Genomic DNA, 20231 nt, shown 5'->3' on the forward strand with positions numbered 1-20231 from the left:
TATGATTAGGATTTGGAATTGGTTACTCGAATAAGCCCTGAAGGTATACATAAGTGAAACATGGATGGCGACCAACGGCGTCATTCTCTTCTATAATACGACAACGTATATTCTCCTTGAATCTTGAATACATGTGAGCTTCTTTTATTGACAAGTTTTATGAGGCGATAGGGAAAAGAAGGTTATTGTATTCCTTCGAATCAACCTTCCTTTAAAATATTGTTTTCTCATTGAGACAAGCAGTGTTATGGTGTGACGCTTTGTCGAAATAACGAAGAGTCTGGTGGGACACCACCTAATCATGTGTTGTATGCCATATGGTATGAAAGACTGGCCATCTTGAGTACAAATATGGTTGTCTCATTCATATCTAAATCATCACTCATTCTTTCATCTTCAGTTACGATTTATTAACTTATGGATCCTTCTAATTATTTTATTGCACTGTTGTTCTTTACAAGTTTTCTAATCAGAATCATAATTACAAATTCTCTTCTTGGGTAAGATATATTCTTTGAGGTTTTAAAAGAAGTAAAATAATTCTGTAAAGTAGATGGAATTACATATTGAGTATAGATATGATTGCAAGATAATAATGGTGGACATTTATGCGCAAAGAAGAATCAATATGCAGATAACGTAGTTGACACGAAGACATCAAATCCGAAATGGATATCTATTATACATGATATATTTCAAGTCTGAGATTTTGGCGTGAAATGGATTAGTTAGCAAACCGTATTGGGTAAATTAACCATAGAATTAAGAATGTAAATCTGCGTATACTAGACAAAGCAAACGATTGACTGAACAACAGAAGAAGATGAAGGAATTCTTAATGATAAACCAGATGAGTGATTAATATGTTAAGAAGATGAAGCATACCTCAGTCATGTGGAAGATGCTTGACATACGGGTTTGAGAATCGAAGAAATTCTAATTACAAATAAATTCAAGTGTGTTCTTCAAGGAATTGTTAGGTTTTCTAACTCTAGTAAGTGATTTATGATGAATTTGACGGTCATAACTGAGCCAGCGATGAAGGTTCCGTACGGAAAAATATAAGTAGAGATGAAGAAATGGTGATCCAATTGCGAAATCTTTAAGGGAGTAATTTTTTAAAACCAATTGAATTTTCACAAGATTATGATAATGTTTGTTGAGACCATGTGTTGGTTATCATAAGTTAAACAAGTTAACTAATGAGAATAAATAAATATGTCAAGAATAAATGAGTTGCTCCATCACTTGAAAGGTGCAGTATAATGTTCTAAAGGTAAGTATATACAAGTTTCAATAGTAGAAAATAAGATTAAAAGTTATCCTTAAAACGGGTTTATGAACATGTGTAAGTAATATGAATTGTTAATTAAAGAGCTTGAATTGAAAAATGAATTAAAAGAATCCTGGAATAAAGCTTTTGAGAAATGGTAGAATAATTTTATATTCAGCATGATATGTTCTGAAGTATGGTAAAAGGATGAGGTTGGTGGATGGTGGTGGGTTGATATGGTTGTTGATTATATGGTTGATTGTTGGTGTTGGTTTGAGTCCGACTGGTAGTCTATAATATAGAGGAGATGCTGCCCAAATTTTTGAAAAATACCCTACTTTAAAAGATAGAAAGTATATTTCTGTATGTTATTGATACTCTTGTTAATACTCCAAATGATTGCGATCTCGGTTCTTGAAATAGGTTGTTACAGCCAATCCGACTATATATAATTGGTCTTTGATTTCATTTAGCTAGTCATCACTGGGTGCAATTGATCAATTAAGTGAGTTAATTGGTTAATGTTACCGATTAACCGTTAATTAGATGAAAATCGATTCCAATTAGATTAAGTCGAACTTTGATGTGACTTTCACATCCGAAATCAAAGTAATGAGGAATTTGGAGAAGGTAAGGACACCAGTAGAATTCAGAAATTGTTGCAAGTGTGTGAGGCTCTACTTGGATGAATATGCCCTTTATAATGGAAAAAAGAAATAAAAAGTTATTTGTACGGACAAGTGAGAAGAATGTTTTTAAGAACTAAAGATTTAAGATAGAGATAAAAGAAGGAAGGAAGGAAAAGAAGAAGGGAGGTGGAGTAAAGAAGAGATTAATAATTACACCAACATGGATTTTATTAGACAATCAAAGAGATTGATACAGTTTTAATTCAGTTTCTGATTGATGTTGATACTTAAGTTGTTGTTAAATAACAAAAGTGGTATTAATATAGATGATTGATGTTTACTTCAGTATGGGATGTTGTGACCATTAAAGTTCGTATTGATATCTAATTTGATATAACATTAGAATAAGTATTAATATCAAGAGTCCGGTTTTGAATGAGCTATGAGAATGAAGAACGGAAATAGGAAAGAAGGTGGAATCAAAAGGATGATAAAGAAACTTTATAAAATGCTATGATATAGGTAAGATATGGGTAATATGAGGGACAGAAGTAAAGTGAAAAATTTAGGAAACATTTGTAAATTGAGATAGGAAATGCATCCCAAGAGTACGATTAAATACTGAGGGTTAAAAGAAAATATCTAGTGACCAGACATGAAGAGAAAATGGGGGGAACCATGTAAATAAATGTTGTACCTGTTGGATTTTAATCGCAGCGGAGGCATGGTAAAACACTTTTACACACATAAAATCCAAATAAAAGCATACAGATCATGAATAAAAATTCGAGGGATCGAATCTAACCTTTAAAATAATTCGGAGACAACGATCAGAGATCCTTAGCAGTTGCTCCTCAAGTGTGAAGCACTCCACCGGTATCCACCAAGAAAACGATGTTAAGGAGGAGGAAGGAGGCGGAGAGAATTGGGTTTTCCAAACTTTTTGGGTTTTTGGGGTTCTCATAAAAATAGGGTCTATAATAGTATATTTATAGGCAAAATTTTCAGCTGAAATTTTCCCATAAATATTATTATTATTATCCCATTTATTATTCTCATTAATAATTAAAACACCTTTTAATTATTAATCCTTTTTCTAAACACTTTAGAAATAATTCTCCCTCTTGATTTAATTTCCAAAAATTAAATCCTTAATTAATAATATTAAGAACTTTTTTTAATTAATTTATAATCAATTAAATCTTATTTAATCAATTATTAAATTTGCCAATTAATTATTTATTTCACAAATAAATAATTATTAGCCATTATTAATTAATTCCTCCACCATAAAATCATTCTCTTTTTATGGTGTGACCCTGTAGGTTCAATATTAAGCCGGTAGTAGAAATAAATAATAATAAAACTATTTTATCATTATTTATATAAATTCTCTAATTTATTAAATATGATTAATTAATTAATCACATTTATTCTACATCGTGAGGGATACTTCTCAGCATATCGCGACTATCCGGATAATATGAATTCACTGCTTAGAATACCAAGAACCTATTCAGTGAATAGTTACCGTACAATAAACTCCTTCTACCCTACAATGTCCCGATTAAATACAAGGCATGGATCTCGTGTCAAGCCTATCTAATTTAATCACTTGCTTACCATTTACTATGCTTAGTTCTATGCAAATTAGAAACTCCTTTCTAATTTCATTTACTCTGGCCAGAGATTCCTGAACTAGCATAAGTGGATCGGCCTTGAACATTCGCTTCCTTCACTGGAAGGGGTAGATCCTTTATTGATCATACACTATCTTCGTGTACAAATTTCTATACCCAGTAGAGCCCAAATAATTGTCCCTGGAGACTAAGAACTAAACCAAAGCATAGTTCAGTGTACACAAGATGACTATGATGACCTCAAGTCTAAGGATACTTGTACAACTATCACTATGTGAACAACTGCTGACACGTGAGTGAACTCCATCAGTTGTTCAGCTGTGCGAGTCATGTTCAGTGAACTTATTCCATAATAAGCACCTATATACTAGCTATAGTGTCACCACACAAATGTCTATGAGAACAGACATCCTTCATAATGAAGCAAGCATAGTATGTACCGATCTCTGCGGATTATTAATTACCAGTTAGTAATCCTACGACCAGGAACTATTTAAGTTTAGAGTTATCATCTTTTAGGTCTCACTATTATGATCTCATCATAATCCATAGAAGCTTTACTCTAAACTATGGTATATCTTATTTAAACACTTAAATAGATAGAGCCCGTAATAAAAACAAAACAAGTCTTTTATTAATATCAATGAAATCAAAACAGATTACATAAAAAGTTATTCCTAAATCCTAATACATGATTGGACTTAGGACATATTCCTTTCAATCTCCCACTTGTACTAAAGCCAATCATTCTGGTATCTAATACCCATCTAGTCTTTATGACGATCAAAGTGACTTTCAGAAAGTAGCTTTGTGAGTGGGTCTGCTATGTTGTTATGTGTGTCAACTCTAATTCAATACAACACAAGAAATGTTATCGCGCTCCCACTAATCCTTTTGTAGACGCATGGTTCATCTACGTTTTTGATAAAATCAAACTCTTTGATTGTCTCATCAAAACGGATGTTCCATCTACGAGAAGCTTGCTTTAAACCACATATGGTTCGCAGTATCTTACACACTAGGTTTTCATTTCCCTTGGAAAGAAAACCATCTGGCTATATGCCAGATCTCATAGTCGTAGTAAGCAGCAATCGCAAGCAAAATCCGAACTGATTTTAACAGGGCTACAGGTAAAAAGTTTCATCAAAGTCAATCCATTGCCTTTGTTTGAATCCTTTTGCCACAAGCCTGGCCTTATAGGTCTCCACCTGGCCATCTGATATAATCTATCTTTTGTATACCGTATACATAGATTCCATTCTGGATTTCATGGCACTATGCCATTTCTCTGAGTCAACACTACTCATAGCCTCATTATAGGTCGCAGGGTCATCATCATCAATGATCGACAACTCATTGTCATTCTCAATGACAAGGCCATATTACCTCTCAGGTTGGCGAGACACTCTCCCTGACCTACGAATGGGCTGTTCCACAAAAGGTTGTTCAGTCAGAACAGGTGTTTCCACTTGATCCGTAGTAGTTTGTGCTTCTTAAACTTCATCAAGTTCAATTTTGCTCCCACTGTTTCCTTCAAGGATAAACTCCTTTTCCAAGAAGGTAGCATGTCTGGAGACAAACACCCGATGATCGGTGCAAAAGTAATACCCTAAAGTCTCTTTAGGATATCCCACAAAACTACATTTTACGGATCGATATTCCAGCTTATCTGGGTCAACTTACTTAACATAAGCTGGACATTCCCAAATCTTAACGTGTTTAAGACTCGGTTTCCTTTCTTTTCATATCTCATACGGAGTTTGAGGAACAGATTTGGAAAGCACCTTATTCAGTAAATATGCTGAGGTTTCCAATGCATAACCCCATAGGAATACTGGAAGATTTGCATAGCTCATCATGGACCGAACTATGTCTAACAAAGTTCGATTTCTCCTTTCAGATACCAATCTAGAGGAGTCCACTGGGAGACTATACCATTTACTTTGAGATAATCTAGAAACACTCCATTAAAGTATTCACCACCTCGATCTAATCGAAGAATTATAATACTATGTTTGGTTTGTTTCTCCACTTCATACTTATACTCTTTGAACTTTTCAAAGGCTTCAGACTTGTGTTTCATCAAACACATATCCGAATATAGATCTATCATCTATGAAAGTAATAAAGTATGAAAATCCACCCATGGCTTGCTTAGTCTTTGGTCCACATACATCTGTGTGTACCATTCCTAGCAAATTTGCAGTCCTCTCTCCATGTCTACTAAATGGAGACTGTAGTGCCACTATGAAGTGAGATTTTCATCATCCCTTTTCTTTTATTAGTTTGTTCAATCTGAAGTAAATTATGTCACATTTATATAGACCATTATTTAAAGTACCACGTCCATAAAGAATATTATCTCTAAGAATAGAACATTCATTATTCTCAATAATAAATGAAAATCCAGCCAAGTCTTACATGGGAATAATATTCCTCACAATCGAGGGAACAAAATAACACTTATTTAAAACAATAGTCTTGCCCGTAGGCATATGTAAATGAAATGATTCTACATCATCAGTAGCAACTCTTGCTCTATTTCCCATCAGTAGAATCACCTCCTCTTCCTCAAGAGTCCTACTTCTCCTTGGTCCCTGCAACAAATTGCAGATATGAGAACCACAGGCGGTATCTAATACCCAAGTAGAAATTTGATTTAATGACATATTCACTTCTATCATGAACATACCTAAATCAGAAGCGGTAGTCTCACTACCCTTCTTCTTCTTCAATTCTGCAAGGTAAACCTTGCAGTTCCTCTTCCAGTGCCCCACCTTTTTACAGTGAAAGCAAACAACTTTGCTCTTGGGGTCTTCAGCTTTTGGTGGAACCGGCATTTTCTCACCTACTTTCTTCTTCTTGGAAGAGTTCCTCTTCCTTTTCTTAGGATTGGAACCTTCACCAATTAGAAGAATAGAACTCTTCTTAGGGGGAAAATTCGATTCCGCAGTCTTCAACATGTTGTGGAGTTCAGGCAGGCTGACATCCAACTTATTCATGTGAAAGTTCACAACAAACTGCGAGAATGAACTCGGAAGCGATTACAAGACCAGGTCTTGGCTCAGCACCCCATCCATGGCAAAACCAAGTTGTCCAAGACGTTCAATCAAATTGATCATCTTAAGTACATGGTCATTCACAGATGATCCCTCAGACATCCTACAACTGAACAACTCCTTCGATATCTCATATCGAGCTGTCCTCCCTGCCACATCATACAACTCTTGTAGATGCATGAGGATAGTGTGAGCATCCATATGCTCATGTTGCTTCTGTAGCTCAATGTTCATGGAAGCTAGCATGATGCATTGAGTAATATTTGCATCATCTATCCACTTATAATACACAACATGTTCATCATTATGTGCATCACCAGCAGGTTCAGTAGGCTTAGGTGAGTCAATCACGTATTCCAGCTTCTCAATCCTGAGAACAATTCTCAAGTTTCGAAGCCAGTCAGCATAATTAGGACCAGTCAATTTGTGAGCATCCAGTATGCTCCTGAGTGATAGTGCAGAAGACATAACGTACAAAGTAAATCTGTAAATGATAAACACATAACAACACTTAGCAAATATTCGATTTCATTTTAAAACACTACATGAATCGGGTCTTTATTCATAAGTGGCTCCTACTAGTTTACCTAATTTATTCAACCCCCTACGTGAAAAATTAAGCATTCATAATGCTAGTAGGAATAGGGATCCTACATTCCATTACACAACCCCGGCTGTAGCATGAACCGCCATGCAATGTTCAATAGGCAGATAACTCTTGTCAATTACATATTATGTTATTCCCTAATCAAACTTTAGCCTCTTGAATAATTGAGTCTCGGCTGTGGCACGACAAACTCAATATTCTAAGTCAAGTCTAACCCAACATTCCGTACAGTTGAATCAGTCCCCAAAGGCCCACGGCTGTAGCACGTACCGACCTTTAGATTCTTATTCAATGTATACATCTCTATGTAATAGACAAGTATTTCTTATTTCGAAATCAAAGCCCTCGGCTGTAGCACGAACCGACAATGATTCAAAAATAAGAACTACTTTCTATCATGTTGGAAGGCTATGACCGACACAAGCCCGTTGTATCATTGGCCAATTACTACTTGATATTATTTAATTTTAGAGGGATTATATTACGTTACAATCATAATCATATTATAAAGAAATTCTTCCTTTTAAATGAAATATTTCAAATCAATAATCAATAATCAGATGATTCCCAGATCGGGTGGAGCATTGCCAAGAGGCGTCACTTAATAACCCTTTCTTACAGATAGAAATTTGTTGTTGACAGAATCATCCTTTCTCTCATATCGAAAATTCATATTCAATTATGTGTTTCATAAACACAAGAATCTCAAGATTGTATTTATAATATTATTCTTAAGGTTATGAAACAATTTCACTATACTAGGTTGTCTAACAAACGCCTTATGTTCATTTAAGTTCACCTAAATCTATCATCGCGTGATAAACTAAGCATATATCACATATATCAACATGAATAAACATCAAGGTAGGCATGTTATATCATCTAGCACATTAGTCTAAGCATTATACATCTCTATGTATCACATGAAGCATTTAAAAGCAACTAAAACAATCAAAAACAGCTTTAAAACACTTCATGGAAATATAAATAGTTCAAAACTTTTATATAAACTAAAATTGATCACTCCATTAGATCCGTCTCGGAAAAACAAATCCAACGGTATATTGCACGCCTCAAACGGAGTTACGAAACTCCCAGAAAATCAATTTTAATGTAAACAGTCGGGCTGTAACGCATTACAGGAACGCGTTACAAGCCCTGTAACGCATTCCGGTGATGCGTTACAACCCTTTTAACCAATTAAAAGGTGTAACGCATTCCGTGAATGCGCCAGAGGGTGTAACGCATTCCCGGAATGCGCGGCACCCCTTTATTATTTTTTTTTCTTTTCTGCGAAACGCCACCGCCTTCCTTTCTCGGTTGCCGTGCCTGACAACTGACCTGTGCTTGTCTGTCTTGGTTCCGTGCAACACAGACAGCAGATATACAAACAACAGATGTATATACATACATACTAACAAATTATATATATATATATATGATTATTTAATTACGAATTTTAATTAAAAGAATTTCAAAAATTCATAATAAAAAATCTATACATCCTAAAATTATGAAAAAAATACCCAGACGATCTACAACACTTGTAGAACCTAGATCAACATTCAAAATATTCTGAGAAACGATTTCTCATCAGACAAAATTAATCCATGATATAACTTGTAAAAATCATAATTAATTCATACAAGCACATAAAATTCTGAAATTTTTTATCACAAATCTATATGCATACAACCTATGCTCTGATACCAATGTTGGATAATTCGAGGGATCGAATCTAACCTTTAAAATAATTCGGAGACAACGATCAGAGATCCTTAGCAGTTGCTCCTCAAGTGTGAAGCACTCCACCGGTATCCACCAAGAAAACGATGTTAAGGAGGAGGAAGGAGGTGGAGAGAATTGGGTTTTCCAAACTTTTTGGATTTTTGGGGTTCTCATAAAAATAGGGTCTATAATATTATATTTATAGGCAAAATTTTCAGCTGAAATTTTCCCATAAATATTATTATTATTATCCCATTTATTATTCTCATTAATAATTAAAACACCTTTTAATTATTAATCCTTTTTCTAAACACTTTAGAAATAATTCTCCCTCTTGATTTAATTTCCAAAAATTAAATCCTTAATTAATAATATTAAGAACTTTTCTTAATTAATTTATAATCAATTAAATCTCATTTAATCAATTATTAAATTTGCCAATTAATTATTTATTTCACAAATAAATAATTATTAGCCATTATTAATTAATTCCTCCACCATAAAATCATTCTCTTTTTATGGTGTGACCCTGTAGGTTCAATATTAAGCCGGTAGTAGAAATAAATAATAATAAAACTATTTTATCATTATTTATATAAATTCTCTAATTTATTAAATATGATTAATTAATTAATCACATTTATTCTACATCGTGAGGGATACTTCTCAGCATATCGCGACTATCCGGATAATATGAATTCACTGCTTAGAATACCAAGAACCTATTCAGTGAATAGTTACCGTACAATAAACTCCTTCTACCCTACAATGTCCCGATTAAACACAAGGCATGGATCTCATGTCAAGCCTATCTAATTTAATCACTTGCTTACCATTTACTATGCTTAGTTCTATGCAAATTAGAAACTCCTTTCTAATTTCATTTACTCTGGCCAGAGATTTCTGAACTAGCATAAGTGGATCGGCCTTGAACATTCGCTTCCTTCACTGGAAGGGGTAGATCCTTTATTGATCATACACTATCTTCCTGTACAAATTTCTATACCCAGTAGAGCCCTAATAATTGTCCCTGGAGACTAAGAACTAAACCAAAGCATAGTTCAGTGTACACAAGATGACTATGATGACCTCAAGTCTAAGGATACTTGTACAACTATCACTATGTGAACAACTACTGACACGTGAGTGAACTCCATCAGTTGTTCAGCTGTGCGAGTCATGTTCAGTGAACTTATTCCATAATAAGCACCTACATACTAGCTATAGTGTCACCACACAAATGTCTATGAGAACAGACATCCTTCATAATGAAGCAAGCATAGTATGTACCGATCTCTGTGGATTATTAATTACCAGTTAGTAATCCTACTACCAGGAACTATTTAAGTTTAGAGTTATCATCTTTTAGGTCTCACTATTATGATCTCATCATAATCCATAAAAAGCTTTACTCTAAACTATGGTATATCTTATTTAAACACTTAAATAGATAGAGCCCGTAATAAAAACAAAACAAGTCTTTTATTAATATCAATGAAATCAAAACAGATTACATAAATAGTTATTCCTAAATCCTAATACATGATTGGACTTAGGACATATTCCTTTCAGTACCTACCCAAAGTTAAGGTGGGACATTAAAGACTAGATGGATACATTTCGCCAAGAGACATCGCAGTGAAGTCACCTGAGAACCAAAGTTGATGAAAGCGTTAATTGCATCATTATTGATAGGTTATCCAAATATAATCATTATCATTTATTAATTAATAGTTTGTCCAATAAGTGGGTTAGTTGTTGCTTGAAGAAATGGTGGTACGCCATCAGATCCAAAAATTGATTGTAAATGATCAATATTATTTGATATGAGATTTGACAGGAGTATTTAGAATACGATGAATTATGTCGAACCAGGATAGTATATACCACTACTAGATGAACAAACATCAGGTAAGACAGAACTAAAACATATGAATTTGGTTAAACATCGATAACTCAAGGGATTCAAATATGATACAAGATATAGATGTCAAAGAAGACTTTCTGATAGTATGGCATAAAGAAAGAATAAACATTATATGTGACTAGACGTTGTTGAGTGGCATTTATGACACTTTATTACGCTCCGTAAAGCTTTGAATTGGTGTAAATGTACTTAAGTTGTTGGTATTTTAATGTGTTTTCTAGTGTTTTTGCATTTCAGGCATTATTCTAAGAATCGGGTGAATTAGCATTGTTTTGGTGCTAATATGGTGTTAGGATGATATCCAAAGAATAAAGCTCCGGAAGCCAACTCGATTGCAGCAGGAATTAAAGAAATTCAGAAGTTTTTCCAGAAGCACGGTGCGCCCGCGCTGGTCTAGCGCGGGGCCGCGCCCATTTGTTAGAGAGCCAGCGTGCCCACGCTGATGAAGCGCGTGGCCTTGCCGGGTTGGGATCCCAGAATCCTGATTCTAGTTTATTTATAATTGAAGGACTTCTATCTTGTATGGGCTACTATATATACTTAAATAAAGGATGTTTTCTAGAGAGGGATATACCAGAGGACAAGGAGAGCCGTAAGAATACCGTGTTAGCACGATTCTATAAAGTCGAAGAAGATCTTGTTTTTACTTGTGAATCTTTGTTCTAAGTTGTAACTTAGATGCTAGTTTTATTATTCATGAACCTTACTCTTGTTTCGTACTTGTTTTTATTATTTATTCAGTATAAAGACTATATTTATTATACCATGCTTTCATCGGAACCCGCGTTGATGATGAGTCCGATTATGGGCTAATCATTATCGTGGGGTTCTAGCGGATTTATTTATGGATTTCTTTAGTTAATTTGTTTCGATACCTTAGTGTGTGGTGATTGTATGATAATCTAGTATTGGTTGTGCTTATTCGTCTTATGAGCGTCGCGAACTTATAAGATAGCGTGTTAATCTTTAATGAAGTGACAGTGAATTTAAGTATTTAGAACTTGCCTTGCTAGCATAGGTTCATGTGTTATTGTTATGCATGATTCGTAGGTAATTTTAACCATCTTACTTGCCCTATGTAATCACGATAGATAACTTGTGCTTTAAAGCTTTATGTTGGCAAATTCTATAGATATATAGGGTCTCAATATAATTGGTGTCTATTCAGCTTCTATCTATTTTATGGATGTCTGGTAGTATAGTATTCATGCAACGAAAGTTGGCATTTATCAGTTTCGTATTATCTGATTAGTGTCATCACCATTACATGCTAAGGTTAAGAACAATAAATCTATTGAATGAAGAATTTAATGAAGTTAGAATCCCATGTTTGTCATATATACATTAATTCAACCATCTTATTCTCTTATTATAATTGTTAGTTTAATTCTTAGTTATAATCAAAAACCCCAATTTATTATACGTCTTAACATTGAATAATAGCCATATCATTGGTGCATAAGTGCATAAATTAATTAGTTAACCAAAGTCAGTCTCTGTGGAAATGAACTAGAAATAATTCTATATTAATTGCGAACGCGTATACTTGCATGTATTATTAGCGCGTGTTTAGCGACTAACAAGTTTTTGGCACCACTGCCGGGGACTGCAGTGTTAATTTTTTGTTTATGTGTTTGTCATCAGTGATCGTTAAAGTTCATTGACTCAGACATTGTTACATATCTATTTTATTGTCTTATTTTAGGTACTCTAGCGAGCGTGTATGCATACGCGTTCGCGGTCTCGTAAGAGAACTCTGGATAAAGCCGAGGAAGAAGTTGTAGTGGTTGAAGGGAAGTTTTTGAGGATGAAGAGAAGGTAGAAGAAGAAGAGAAAATCGAGGAATCTGCTTTAGTAGTGATGGGAGATCAAGCAAAAATTCTTAAGGCTTTGATGGACTATTCTCAGCCTAAGATCAATGATATTCAGTCAAGCATCATCAGGCCAACCATCTTGGCTAACGCTTTTGAGATCAAGTCAAGCACAATTCAGATGATACAAAACTCAGTTCAGTTTGGGGGTTCTCCTACTGAAGACCCCAACATGCACATCAGGGATTTCATTGAGATCTGCGACATTTTCAAGTTCAATGGTGTGACTGAAGATGCTATCAAGCTGCGACTATTCCCATTCTCTCTGAGGGATAATGCGAAGTGTTGGTTACATTCTCTACCACCAGGGTCTGTCACCACATGGGAGGATCTTGCTCAAAAATTTCTCACTAAATTCTTCCCTATGGCAAAGACTGCTGCAATCAGGAATGCTCTTACTCAGTTTGCTCAGCAAACTGGAGAATCTCTGTGTGAGGCTTGTGATCGATATAAGGAGATGCTAAGGAAGTGCCCACACCATGGCATGCCTGATTGGATGATTATAAACTATTTCTATAATGGATTGGGTGCTACTTCTAGACCCATGCTCGATGCAGCATCAGGAGGAGCCTTGTGGGCTAAAAGCTACAATGAAGCTTATGAATTGATTGAACTGATGGATGCTAATGAATACCAGAATCCTTCTCAGAGGCTGACTTAGGGAAAAGTAGCAGGAATTCTGGAGTTGGATGCAGCAACTGCTATAGCTGCCCAACTTAAGGCTTTGACGATGAAGGTGGACACTTTGGCTAATTATGGAGTTAATTAAATCACTAGTGTCTGTGAGCTTTATGCTGGCCCATGAGACTGATCAGTGTGCTATTTCTAGTGAATTAGCTCAGTTCATAAATAACTTTCAGCGATCGCAGCAACCCGTACCAGCCACTTATCATCCTAACAACTGCAATCATCCTAATTTCAGCTGGAGCAACGCTTCGAATGCGGTTCAACAGCCTTATCAGCAGTACCCAGCTAAGCAGTACAACCCGCCTGGTTTTCAGCAGCCACAATATGTCCCAAAGCAACAACTTCAACTTCAGCTGCAACAAGCTAATGAAAAATCTGAATTAGAGGAGTTGAAGCTTATGTGCAAAAGTCAAGCTGTTTCTATCAAGACCTTGGAAAATTAAATTGGACAAATTGCCAATGCCTTAATAAATCTTCAACCTGGTAAATTACCTAGTGACACTGAAGTGCCAGGGAAGAGGGAAGCTAATGAGCAGGTAAAGACAATCACTTTGAGGTATGGAAAGGTTGCGAATCCCGAATAAACTCAAGTTTCGAATGAAGAAGCTGGGGATGAAGAAGAAGTAGAGTAATAGGAAGCAGAAGTGGAACCACGAAAGACTACTGTTGAGCACACTCCTCCTGAGGGTAATACAGGGGAGAAACAGATTTATCCTCCACCGCCTTTTCCTAAGCGGCTGTAGAAGAAAAAGCTGGATAAGCAATTTGAGAAGTTTCTGGAGGTGTTCAAGAAACTTCATATCAACATACCTTTCGCTGAGGCTCTTGAGCAGATTCCTAGTTATGCAAAGTTTATGAAAGGTATTCTCTCTCAGAAAGTGAAGCTAGATGATTTAGAGACTGTCGCTCTCACGGAGGAATGCAGTGTTGTGCTGCAATAGAAGTTGCCTCCGAAGCTTAAAGATCCAGAAAGCTTCACTATTTTGTGCATTATTGGAAAAGTGTCTTTTGACGGATGTTTATGTGACTTGGGAGCTAGCATCAATCTGATGCCTTTGTCAATCTTCAAGAAGTTGAATCTGCCTGATCCAAAACCAACTTATATGACTTTGCAGTTGGCTGATCGTTCTATTACATATCCGTGAGTTATTATGAAGGATGTCTTGGTCAAGGTTTATAAACTCATCTTCCCCGCTGATTTCGTAATTCTTGATTTCGAGGAGGATAAGAAAATTCCCATAATTTTGGGAAGACCTTTCTTGGCGACTGGCCAAACCTTGATAGATGTGTAGAAGGGTGAACTTACAATGTGAGTGCTGGATTATGATATAACTTTTAATGTGTTCAATGCTATGAAATTTCCTACATAAAATGAGGAATGCTTAAAAGTGGAGTTGGTCGATTCTGTAGTTACTTCAGAACTTGATCAATTGCTAAGGTCTGATGCCTTAAAGAAGGCCTTATTGGGGAATTCAGATAGTAAAGATGATGAAGGAGAAGAGCAATTGCAATATATGAATGCTTCTCCCTGGAAGAGGAAGATTGATATGCCTTTTGAATCTCTTGGAATGGAGGAATTGAACAAAGCTCCTAAACGCCTCAAGCCATCTATTGAGGAAGCTCCTACTCTTGAGCTTAAGCCTTTACCTGAACATTTGAGGTATGCATTTTTAGGTGATGCATCTACTTTGCCTGTTATTATTGCATCTGACCTTTCAGGTAGCGACGAGGAGAAGCTTTTGAGGATTATAAGAGAGTTTAAATCAGCAATTGGCTGGACTATAACAGATATTAAGGGAATCAACCCTTCTTATTGCATGCATAAAATTCTGCTAGAGAAAGGTAGCAAGCCTACGGTTGAGCAACAAAAAAGACTTAATCCGATCATGAAGGAAGTACTGAAGAAAGAAATTCTTAAGTGACTGGATGCAAAGATTATTTATCCCATTTCTGACAGTTCTTGGGTGAGTCCAGTTTAATGTGTACCAAAGAAGGGAGGTATCACAATTGTTGCTAATGAGAAGAATGAGCTCATTCCTACTCGAACAGTCACGAGATGGAGAGTTTGTATGGACTACAAGAAGCTGAACAAGGCCACTAGGATGGATCACTTCCCTCTTCCTTTCATTGACCAGATGCGTGACTGGTCATGAGTATTAATTTCTTCTAGATGGTTATTCGGGTTATAATCAGATTTGTATCGTTCCAGAAGATCAGGAGAAGAATACTTTCACTTGTCCATTTGGTACTTTCTCCTTCAGACGAGTTTCTTTTGGTCTGTGTGGTGCACCAGCCACATTTTAAAGGTGTATGATGGCCATCTTTTCTGATATGATTGGCCGGAATGTGGAGGTGTTCATGGACGACTTCTCTGTATTTGGTGATTCTTTTGACGAATGCTTGCAGATGCTTGGACATGTTCTCAAGAAATGTGTTCAGACCAACTTGGTTCTCAATTAGGAGAAATGTCACTTTATGGTGTGATAGGGCATTATTCTTGGGCACAAGGTTTCTAGTAAGGGTCTTGAGGTGGATAAAGCTAAGGTGGGGGTCATTGAAAATCTTCCTCCACCAATTTTTGTTAAGGGAATTCACAGATTTCTTGGTCATGCGAGTTTCTATAGGCATTTCATCAAGTACTTCTCTAAGATTTCGAAGCCATTGTGTAGTTTGCTAGAGAAAGATGTCCCTTTCAAGTTTGATGACGAGTGCCTTGCCGCTTTTGAGACATTGAAGAAGAGTTTAATCTCGGCACCTGTCATAACTGCACCTGACTGGAATGAACTTTTTGAGATGATGTGCGATACAAGTGACTATGCAGTGGGAGCAGTTCTTGGGCAGAGAAAGAACAACATATTTCATGTGGTCTACTATGCTAGTAAGACCTTGAATGGTGCTCAACTGAATTATACTACTACGGAGAAAGAACTCTTGGCTATTATCTATTGTTTTGAGAAATTTCGATCTTATCTACTCGGGACTAAGGTGACGGTTTTCACTGATCATGCTGTAATTCGTTATCTCATCTCGAAGAAGGACTCGAAGCCAAGATTGATTCAATGGGTTCTTTTACTTAGGAGTTTAAGTTAGAGATCAAGGACAGAAAGGGGACTGAAAATCAAGTCGCTGATCATCTTTGGCATTTGGAGAACCCTAATGCTACTTCACTGGACAAGATATTGATAAATGAGTCTTTTCCCGATGAGCAGTTATTTGAAGTGCAAGAGAAAGAACTGTGGTTCACAGACATTGTGAACTACCTTGTGAGCAATGTCATACCTCCCGACTTATCATACATTCAAAGGAAGAAGTTTCTGCATGAAGTAAAGTGGTATATGTCGGATGAGCTGTTTCTTTTTTGACAAAAAGCTGACCAAATCATCAGGAGATGTATTCCGTATAGCGAAACATGGGGGATCTTGCCAGATTGCCACTCAACGGCTTATGGAGGACATTATGGTGGAGAAAAGCCAACAGCTCGTATTCTTCAAGCAGGATTCTCTTGGCCAACCTTGTTTAAAGATGCTCATCAGTTCGTTTTGAAATGTGATCGATGTCAACGTGTGGGTAATATGTCTAAAAGGGATGAAATGCCTCTTAATGTGCTTCTCGAGGTTGAAGTCTTCGATGTTTGGGGAATTGACTTCATGGGGCCATTTGTCTCATCTTGTAACAATCAATACATCTTGTTAGCGGTTGATTATGTGTTGAAATGGGTTGAAGTTAAGGCGTTGCTAACGAACGCTACAAAAGTGGTGCTTAATTTTTCTTCACAAGAAGATATTCACAAGGTTTGGAACTCCAAGAGTCATAATCAGTGATGAGGGGTCGCATTTTTACAATCACAAATTCACTGCTATAATGCAAAGGTATAATGTGAATCATCGCATTGCTATGGCTTATCATCCTCAGATAAATGGTCAAGCTGAGGTGTCTAACAGAGAGATTAAGCGCATTTTGGAGAAAGTTGTGTGTCCATCGAGGAAAGATTGGTTTTTGAAGCTTGATGAAGCTGTTTGGGCTTATATAACAACATACAAGACTCCATTGGGAATGTCACCGTTCCAACTGGTTTATGGTAAGGGGTGTCATTTGTCGGTGGGGCTAGAGCATAAAGTTTATTGGGCTTTAAAGAAATTGAATCTGGATTTGGATGTAGATGGTAAGAAGAAGATGCTTTAATTAAATGAGCTCGACGAGTTTCAACTTCAAGCCTATGAGAACAACAAATGTACAAGGCAGAAAGTCAAGAGGTGGCACCATCGGGGTCTAGTGCTCAAATCAGTTGTGCCAGGGCAACAAGTTCTTTTGTTCAACTCTCGTCTCCGTCTTTTTCCTGGAAAGTTGAAGTCAAGATGGTCAGGACCGTTCATTGTCAAAACTGTGTTTCCACATGGAGCGGTGGAGATTTTTGAGAATGATCTAGGCCAAACATTCAAGGTAAATGGCCAGAGGTTGAAGCATTACTATGGTGACATGGCAAACCGCGAGGTGGTTAGTGCCATTTTGTTGTCCATTTGATCTCGAGTTTCTACGTCAAGCTAACGACGTAAAGCAAGCACTTCTTGGGAGGCAACCCAATTTTGTTGTACATTAGTAAGTAGAGGAAGCAAGAAGAAAAAAGAAAATCACAAAAAAATTAGAAAAATAGAAAAATTCAGGGCCAACTTCAGAAGCCAGGCGCGCCTGCACTGATCTAGCGCACGGTCGTGCTGAAATTACAGAGACACGGCATGTCCGTGCTGATCTAGCGCGAGGCCGTGCCGATTTGGCAGAAGTAGAGCGCACCCGTGCTGTCTTAGCGTGTGCCCGCACCGAGGTCCCGACTCAGAAAAATAAAAATAGTAGTTTTGAAGAGGAAAAATGGGATTTTTGCTACAAAATCAATTCCTACCCGAATTTTACTCTACCACATCCCAAATTTCCCTCTCCAATTCAAACCCATTATTCCCATTATTCACATAATCAAATCCCACTTCTATTCCATATATAATTCTTTTTTAACCTCCTATAAATACATAAACTTATACACAAACTTCTTCACCACTTCACAAATTTCTCAAACACAAATTCTCTCTCAAATACAAACTCTTATTCTCTCTACTCAATTCCAATGGCACCCAAGAGATAAATAACACAAGTAAGCAGCAGCACCACCGATTCTTCGAGTGTGGGTGGTGTAAGGCCGAGGTTTTCTACTCCCGAGGCTGAAGTGGAGTATACGAGGCTTCTCTCGAAGCCTGTCATCAAGGAGAGAGGTTTTCTGCCATCAGGAAAGGATGGTAAGCTGTTGGAGATGATTCTGGAGATGAGATGGGTTCCTTTTTATGAGGCACCCGCTGCTGTGCCCATGAGTGTTGTTCGCAAGTTCTAGGCGAACGTGAAGGCTGAGAAGAATGGTTCACAGTGGTGCGAGGGATGACTGTGGAGTATAGTGCTGATTCTATTAGGAGAGTGATTGAGCAGCCCGCGATGAAGCCCGGGCATGACACTTGGAATGATAAGACTCCAGAGGGCTTTGATCTGGATCTTATTGTTGCTACACTATACATGTCTAACACACACTGGAAGGTCAAGAGGGGCGCTCTTGAGTACTCTACGTTCCCGGCTTCCAGTATGAACAGGTTTGCCCGTGCATGGAACGTGTTTATTTGTGCTAACATCATGCCATCTTCGCATATGCATGAGATTACTGTGGAGCATGCATGGTTGTTGTGGGGAATTCTCCAGGACGATTATGTGGATCTTGTGATGGTGATTTATCAGGGTATTATGAAGTTCTTGAGGGGGAGTACCACGGGGTCTATACCGTATGCGTCCGTTGTGAAAATTATGCATGGCAGTTGGTGTTCATTGGCCAGCACATGAACAGTTACAGATCCCGAGTGCTCCTATTGACAACACTACTTTGGCTATGATACAAGAGTGGGATGGAGGCAACCCGATCTGAAGGGGCTTGGTTATACTTTTGACCATGTACCTGGTGGGAGGCCAGCTACTGGGGCCACCCAGACGAGAAGGACTGCTTGGAGATCTCATCTAGGAGATGAGGCGGGGCCATCGCAGCAGGCACATGGGAAGTAGCTGATGTTGGAGATGGCATGAGCATGATGCAGTATAGGCATCTGGCTAGGAGAGTGGATGCGATACATGACATCCACAGCAGGTTTGCACGTGATCTCACCCAGGCATTGGGGACAGCTTTCAGAGCCACCGATGTTGACATCCAGTGGCTAGTATTTGGTGAGGACTCCGTGTATCCACCTCTAAACATGCCTGACACTCTACCCGTTGAGGGTGAGGATCCTGATTCGGATTAGGTATGCCTGATTCCTTACTATTACCTTCACTGAGAACAGTGAAAATTTTAAGTTGGGGTAGTAGTTAAAGGAATATGTTTGTGTGAGTCGCATTTGGTTTGCATATTCATGATAGTTTAGTTCATATAGTTGCATTTTTTCCATAGTTTTTTATTTTTTTTTATTTTTGGTAGTTTTTATGTTAGTTTGTTCATGTAGTTTCATGCATTTGCATAATAACATGATCCCTTAGATAATTTTTCCGATTGACTTGTAATATTGATGCTAGTGTAGTGATGTCGTATTTAGTGATGTTAAGTCTTATCGAGTTGATTTGCATGCTAGAGACAACTTTATTTCACTAAGTCTTATAGGTTGCTAAAGTACTAGATCATGGTCATGGTTTATTTGTTTGTCGAGGTTTAATCACTTGTTTATATTTAGAATTTAGGATATTCTCTTAATAATAATATAACATGGATTTTTAGAAATTGGAGAAAAATGGATTTCA

At 37.1% G+C, this 20231-nt stretch overlaps 1 non-coding gene across 1 annotated transcript; it reads right to left on the reverse strand.

The window, feature by feature from the left end:
- Nucleotides 1-13113: 13113 nt before the first annotated feature.
- Nucleotides 13114-13220, reverse strand: LOC141716236 (small nucleolar RNA R71). Its single transcript, XR_012572953.1, has one exon. It is a non-coding gene; the product is annotated as a small nucleolar RNA R71 (small nucleolar RNA).
- Nucleotides 13221-20231: the final 7011 nt, after the last annotated feature.

Source organism: Apium graveolens, chromosome 3 (genome assembly GCF_009905375.1).
Source record: "Apium graveolens cultivar Ventura chromosome 3, ASM990537v1, whole genome shotgun sequence".
In the NCBI taxonomy this organism is placed as follows: domain Eukaryota; kingdom Viridiplantae; phylum Streptophyta; class Magnoliopsida; order Apiales; family Apiaceae; genus Apium; species Apium graveolens.